The following is a 7,647-nucleotide window of genomic DNA, read 5'->3' as shown; positions in this document are numbered from 1 at the left end:
CAGAGCTGTCCAGAGTGTTCTCTGCTGCCACCCGCCACGTAGGTTCCTGTTCCCCAGTGACCCTAACAGGATTTGGAGGTTTAGAGAATGGATGAAGGGATAACCCTATTTTTACATTTAGAGAGATTGTCAGGGATAGACTGGGATTGTTAATATGTGAACTGTGAGTTTCTTCTTCCCCCAATAATCCTTTTTCACATACTGGGAGCCGAGCGACCAACATGTCAAACCTCATCATTCCCAGTAAGATTCTATTTGAAATAGCTGATCATTTGACTGTGTTTTACATACGCAAATGTTGTGGTAGACACAGCACACATGCTCGTATTTCATTATTAGGCCCTGGCATTTGTCCAATGTTCTCCCATTTCTGTGTGGTGGCGTCGTAGCGATGGACCATATTCGTGTCACTGCAGTCCTCCTGGCTGTATCCACCCAGTAAGTAGAACTTTCCCTCCAAAATCGCACTTCCTGCCCCAACATGTGGCACTTGCAGAGATGTGAACGCAGTCCAAGAGTTGGTGGCTGGGCTGTACATTTCACAGGTAAGCTGATCAACGACAGTCACGTTATCTTTAGTGGTGATTCCTCCTGCTACGTAGAGGTGTTCCCCTAGGATCTCCATGCTGTGATGAGCTCTGGGATTGTTCATTGCTTGCCAGGTAGGTGCTTCCTGTCTCTGGGTGATACAGAAACATAGATGCAAGACACAACTGGTCAGCGTTTTGCCCTCCGGAGATAAAGATCTGCCCATTGAGAACCTTTGCTATGTGCCCACCCAGCCGTAGATCCAAGGGCTTGGTGAAGCTGAAAGAAAAGAGAGAAATTTAAGCAAGGGCTACCCAGATCTGTACGGTTTACTTTGCTAATGTTTTTTTTTCTTGTTTTTAGCAGCAAACGTTATTTATTAATCTGTGCTTTATGTTCAAAGAGACAAAATAGAGAAATCCATCTCGGACGTGTTTAGACAACACTTTAAACTCTTGATTGATTGGCTGTCTAGGATACCTCCAGGAGTTTGTAGATGGACAGTAGCATTCAACAGAATCCATATGATCAGATTCACAGTATCCACCAACAGCCGTATATTTGCCCATCCAGCACAAACCACTGAGAAAGAGGATCTCTTCTCTTGCATTTCACACAGACACTCCCAGCTGTTTTGAAGTGGATCGTACCTATAATTTAGGGATATAGATGCAAACATACAAATTGCATTAGATAGACAACATACAGACACCAATTTTTTGCCCATTTTTTAAACAAATTAATTTATCTTACCTAGAGACTAAGTTAAAGATGTCACCTTTGCCATAATATGTTTTGCCTCCAAAAATGTACAGGTGTCCATCGAGCACAGCGACTTCATGACTGAACCTCGATGACTTTGGCATTTCTCCCAATCTTCTCCACTCAATTGCCTGTTAATCCCTGTCAAACTTCTCATGGAATTGCCCGAACCAAATGTCCTCTGCTGATGTGGCGGCTGCACAGGTCTTCAGAGATCTGGTAACCCCCTGATCAAGACGAGGCTCTCTTTGGGAAGATACATACGCCATTGGCTCTGTGGTGGAGCCTCGCTGCAGCGAAGTCTTCAAAGACTCTGTTGTACAGCTCCGTCAAGCGGTGATCACACCAATGTTCTGTGACGAACCTCTTTGAATTCCTTAAATGGTCATCAGGGAAAACTGTACCGTTTTCATTAGCTCCTCTGCGAGTTTCAGCCTCCAACTGGGCTTGGCTTGAATCCATGACGCCACAGCCTTAAACACGACAAGCTCAGATGGGAACACAGAGTTGAGTACTGTTCAGGTACTTGAGGAGCTGCTTGGCCGGCAGTCCTTGAACTTGGAGGTGCAGGCCACCTCCTGAAAGTGCCGCAGCACAAAGTCATCCGCAGCTTCGAGAAGGTGTGCTATTTTCATAGGCTTCAGGCAAAAGACGCCACATCAAGGCAGCTGTGAGCATTTAGTTCATGGTGAAGGAAACTAAAGCACAAGGACAGGGCAGGTGGTACTGGAGCTGAAGAGAAAGACAAGCAATCTCAAAGACCGCCCGTCCAGCTCAGTGGAAGACCGCCGCTGTAGGAGCTGCCAATCAGAACCTCTAGATCTGAGGCACAGAGGAATGGAAGCCTCACATAACACTGAAGGGACTCCTTCATGCCCAGTGTAAACATCCCACGGAAGTAGTCACTGGTTGCAGCCAGGATAACTTTGTGCACTAGACAGAAGAAAGTCATGAAAAGATAGAATAGAAAAGAGAATGTTATTCTTAAATAACTAAATTAAATAACTAAAAAAGTAATTACTGACTGCTGCAAAATACAGTGGAGTCCTGAGAGGATAATTCCACCATTTGAAACAAGCATATTGAAGCAGGGTTACATCTATAGCTCAAAGGACAGAGATCCTTGAAGACTGGCTGAGTACTTACAGAGAACTGATCCACCAGGGGCTTCCAACCTGACGTCACAACCAACCCCTGCCCATCCACATCTGTTTGATGGACTCCAGATTTATGGTCATCTGCTCTGCAGCAGAGAGTGTTACCCTTTTGTTGTCTCTGGCAGGTTTTGTGGGCTTCTCTTCGTGCAGGTCACAGAGGGCCAACATTCGAGGGGCGCCCAGTGCTCGAGCAGCAGCTTGTATCTGGTCAACGTTTTGTTCATTCAAACTTGACATGAGACCAGTGTACGCAAACTCCACAACCGCTTCTAATCCAACACAGTCCACCTCTGGATCAAGATTCAGTGACCAACCTGACTTCCAGCCCTAGTGTCAGCAGGTTTTCTTTCATTAACTCTGAAGTTTTTACTTTTCTTTCATTCACTCTTACCCAGATGAGTGAGCTGACAGCTCATGTTTCTCCTTCATGTCTAAGTGCTGTGGAATTTGGGTCACAGATTACCAGGCACAACTGAAATAAGGAGGCCAAAAGGGCAAGAAATAAAAAAACATGCTGCACCTGTTGGCCTCGTTCACCTTTATGTCAACTAGAAAAGAAAACAGTTGGGTAACACACTGGAGCACAGTTGTGATAAAAAATATAGTAGTCTCTCATTCAATTATAGAGGATTTCCATGTCAATCCAAAATCACAGCACAGATTCTTCAAGGTCAAAATGTATTAAACAACAACAAAGTCAAACACTGTTTCATTCCTGTCTGCTAAAAAAAACAGGAGACAAATCCTACCATCCAAACCAGCAAACTAAAATTAGACAAAAGCAGAATGGAAAAAAGGGTTGTCTGGTCTATCTAGTAACCAGACCCCTTACCGAGGCCGAGGTACTGTTGCTGATAATGTCCATCCCTTCTGATAGCTACTTCCACTGCAGCATGCCACATTGCTCAAATGATCTCAAATTGGTTTTAAAACAAGAGAATGATTTCATGGAGCTCCCCAGTTACCAGATCTTAATGCTATGGAGCCATATCTCAAAAGTAATACAATGGGTTATTTGCATCATGGATGTGCAGCTGACAAAATCTCCAGCAACTACTTAATTGCTATCATGTCAATATGGACCAAAATCTTTGAGGAATGCTTTTGACACCTTGTTAAAGGTAGAGTGAAAGATTTTCCCAGAAATGTAGGTAAAACATGCCCAAGTCCCTTTTTGAATACCTGCGCATGTGCAAGACCATTTTACCTGCTCTTCCACTCCACAGGGGGATTGAGTGAAATAATCTTCCAAATACATTCTGGTCTTATTTCTTCCTCCTGAGGCCTTCCTCTTCTTCTTATAAACTTGTAAGAGAGTTTGAAAACGGCTAAGAGTCAAAAGAAGCAAAGTATACAGTGAGAGCAGCGGAGCTACAATAAACTGCTCTTACCACAGCTAACCAGATACATAAAAACCGGACCTGTGCAGCCAGCAAGCAGAAACCAACAGGAACGTGACGCGCAGTGGCATTACGGGAGAGCGTCAGAATGATTGACATGTGGGACAACCAATAGATAAGGTGATCCCTAAAGAACTTTATGGACAGAGGGGGGTGTGGACAGGATAAGACATGAAGGCATCTGATTGGTTATTTGCATTTGGAACGAATGGCAGGGATTGGTCAGAGTTTTCACAGGCCTGCAGCTCTCACAGAGGTCTGATTTTTTTTTTCCTTCTTTCAGAAAACATAATGAATTGACTACTCTCAGGATGGAAGGACCATTTTACCATGCATAACAAAAAGTGTTTCTGAACTGGATTACCAACTATAGCTTTAGATGGATGCAATAAAAATAATGGCAGTTCTAAAGGAATAGGGAGGTCTAAATGCAATCTTAGCAAGGTGCACCTGATAAGGTGGCCTGTTCTGGTGGTTCCTCGGTCCACATCGCCTGTTCTGGTCTATCCCTGCCTTCATCATTGATTTAGCCTCTCACTGCTTGAAACCCCTGGTCAGTTTGGTTCCGCCATTCACACTACCTGTATCTTCTGTCCATTTCATCGGTCTAGTCTGGTTCTGCTTGCCTGCCTCAGCTGCCACTACTCATCCTCACGATAAACCTTTTAAAAGATGTAACTCTGTCTGGGTGAATATCAGGTTCACCAGCATTAATCTTTACAATGAATCCATCTTTTACTTTTTTAAACTACTTTTAGGTTTTTGAGAAAGGAAAAAAAAAACTTTCAACGTTCATGACAACGTGTGTCTGAATTGTACTTTTCCCACTGACAACGTTTAACTGTTTTTAGCAATGGTTTTTAACAAAATCCCTCTGACTACAATGCATCTGTAATCTTAAATCCCCCAACTGGTCGGGCAATGTTGTCATAGATGAAAGGCATGCAGCTCTTGTAGCTAAGGGGCATTAAACTTTGGGACAAATTGTAATCTCTGATTGGTTAGTTACTGATGAGCCTCCAAGACGGATTGACAGGCAGTATCACATCAGTTGACCTATAAGGGTAATTACCTTTAGGTTGCTTCACAACAAAATAAGATGAAATCTTAAAAGTTGTAGAGATGTTCTGTAAATGAAATGGTACAAATTCACACACAATACATTTTAATTCGATGTTCTGAGGCAACAAAACATAAAACATGCCAAGAGGTAGTAAATACACTAAACAAGAGATCCAGGATCAAAGTCCACTAGGACAAGGATGATCAGGTTCTTTGTCTGGACCTGGAAGTACATCAGTCCCGGAGGCGAGTCAACCCAAGTAAAGCGGCAGACACAGACAACATACCAAGCCATGTACTTAAGTAATGTACAGACCAACTGCTTCATGTACCCTCAGACATATTCAACATTGCACTGAGCCAGGCAGACGTGCCCTCCTGCTGCAAGAGAACCACTGTCGTTCCAATTCCCAAGAACCCACACTGTCACGTACCTTAATGACTACTGCCCAATAGCACTGAGACCTGTTAAAATGAAGTGCTTTAAAAGGCTGGGAATAACCCATGACATTAAGTATGCGCATGACACACTCGGTGGATCTCCTCCAGGAAGACGATGGGATTGCATACACGGAGGAGGCGAGGCTTCTGGTGGACTACTCCCCTCTTCATAAAGAGAGCTGCTGTGGAAATTGTCCAGAACACCAAATTCCTGGGGGTGCACATTTCTCTGGACCTAACTTGGTGCCAATACACATTCACCCTGACCAAGAAAGCACAGCAGAGGCTACAGCCAATCCTCTCCCTATCCATCTTCACCACCTTCTACAGGCATACTGACCAATTGCCTCAAGCTGCACTGCTTCTGACCGGAAGGCCCTGCAATGATTGGTGAAAGCCCCTCAGAAGATCACTGGTATTCCCCTCAAACCTATTATAAGAACATCTTCCATAGTTGGTACCTGTCAAAAGCCACCAACATCACTGGAGATCCTACCCACCCCAAACACGGACTTTTCAGACTTCTGCCCTCAAACAGTATCACAGCGCTCTGCACTCTGAACTGTGAAACAGCTGTTTTCCAACATTATTAGGACTTTTGAACTTACAGTGACATCCCCACCCATATAACTCCCTCACAGTGGGACCCCACCACACACATACACACTAACACACACACATGACCTCTCCACCTAAACTTTAATGTAAATATTGAATGATATCAAAGATCAGCCTCACCACATAAAGCCTACGTGGTAAAGCTTTCCTTTCTGCTGGTGTCTTTGGGTTCATCAGAAAATTCTGACCAGAATCTTTTATTGACAATCTTAAAACTGTCTACATGTATATTTTTAGGTGAAAACCATGTCATCTAATGCACTACAAAAACAAAGCCATCAAGCTTTCCTTGAAAAGTTCAGCAAAGGTGAAGTAGTAGAGATTCTTTTTTTTCTTCCAGTTTCTAAGTAACCTAATTCAAACCACCATTTAATAAGAACCACACATCTAAAAATGAAAAAAGCAGAACAGAGTAGAATTTACTTTTTTGAACAGATGAAATCTAACTCATCCCTATCATTTCTTTTAAACCACTGATGTTCTCCTCCTGTCTCCATGGCTCCAGACATGTCACAGTCATCCATCAGTCCATCTAAAGCCCAGTTCTTATAGCTAACCACTTCATCACTGACCCAGAACCAGAAATCCAGAGTACAGGCGTAGCACAGTCCCATCCAGACGTAATCAGTGGAGGCCTTCTTGGCTTTCTCCTGGACCCATCTCTGCTCATCCAGGTTGGTGATGGTGACCAGGTCATGATGGTGATCTCTGCAGTAGTACAAGGCTTCCTCCCAGGTTTTATTTTCTTTGATCAGGATCAGTTTTTCTAAAAAAGAAATTAATACAAACACGTCTTCACACCAGCAGCCAGACTTTAAATGATTTAAAAAGCCTGTATCTTAAGATCATATCATCACATTGCATGATGTTTTAGGTATGAATATAAACCTTGAAAGTGACAACAATGCTGATATGAAATCTATTTTGAATGATTTTCTTATAGGATTAATAGGCTACATTTCATTATTTTAAACAGAAATAACTGAAAAATAGTGATGTGAAGAACTGTGCTTTCAGCCAAGAGAGAAAATAAGGTCAGACTGTAAGTTGAAAGCTGCCTAAAATGTGTGACTTATACAGACATTAAGGAACTGCCCCCCTCAGAGCATGAGTGCCAAAAGTGTTATGTACCAAACTTCCCCAGATTTATCTTTCTCTTTGTCTGTGAGCCCTCGAGGAGAGGAGTTCTACACAAGAGAGACCCATGAACATGTGCTCAACCTGGAAGCGTGGCTAAGTCTGCAGTTTGTCTTCTGTGGAATCAGACGCTAGAGTAAGAAATCAGTCTATACCGAAATCAGGTTGTGATATTAATCAGGTGTTGCAGGAAAGCTCAGTCGAGACGGTGAAGAACAGTTTCCTGCGCTTAGGCTGAGCTTAGAGAGAAGCTGATCTGAATCCTCCACTGCAACCTGTGCAAGCCCTCACAGGAAGCCTAAGGACACAGCCATGCAAGGAAGGTTGTGCAGAGATCCCCATGCTCCACAGGCCGCCTGGTCCCTGCCCAGACAACCTGCCTTCACCCTGGTCCAACTTCTTCCTACCGGACTGCCCACTTTTAACCGAAAAGACACAAAGGCAATGGTTTGGCAGGGAATGTTTAAAATGGTTTACTTTTAATGTGTTTTCACTGTGTTTCAAGGTTTGACCGAAAAGACTGAGGTGTTGTGCCAGTTCAG

General features: G+C 43.4%; 1 long non-coding RNA gene and 1 pseudogene across 1 annotated transcript; both read right to left on the bottom strand.

Moving 5' to 3' along the window:
* Nucleotides 1–231: 231 nt before the first annotated feature.
* LOC118565865 lies at nucleotides 232–1,082 on the bottom strand. Its single transcript, XR_004932675.1, has 2 exons — nucleotides 1,009–1,082; nucleotides 232–807 (listed from the first exon to the last, which is right to left on the bottom strand). It is a non-coding gene; the product is annotated as an uncharacterized LOC118565865 (long non-coding RNA).
* A 548-nt stretch (nucleotides 1,083–1,630) lies between these two features.
* Nucleotides 1,631–3,312, bottom strand: LOC118565903 (annotated as a pseudogene).
* Between the last annotated feature and the right edge of the window lie 4,335 nt (nucleotides 3,313–7,647).

Source organism: Fundulus heteroclitus, chromosome 14 (assembly GCF_011125445.2).
Source record: "Fundulus heteroclitus isolate FHET01 chromosome 14, MU-UCD_Fhet_4.1, whole genome shotgun sequence".
Taxonomy (NCBI): Eukaryota; Metazoa; Chordata; class Actinopteri; order Cyprinodontiformes; family Fundulidae; genus Fundulus; species Fundulus heteroclitus.
The sequence above is the reverse complement of the archived record's forward strand: the minus strand, read 5'-3'. Positions and strand labels throughout refer to the sequence as shown.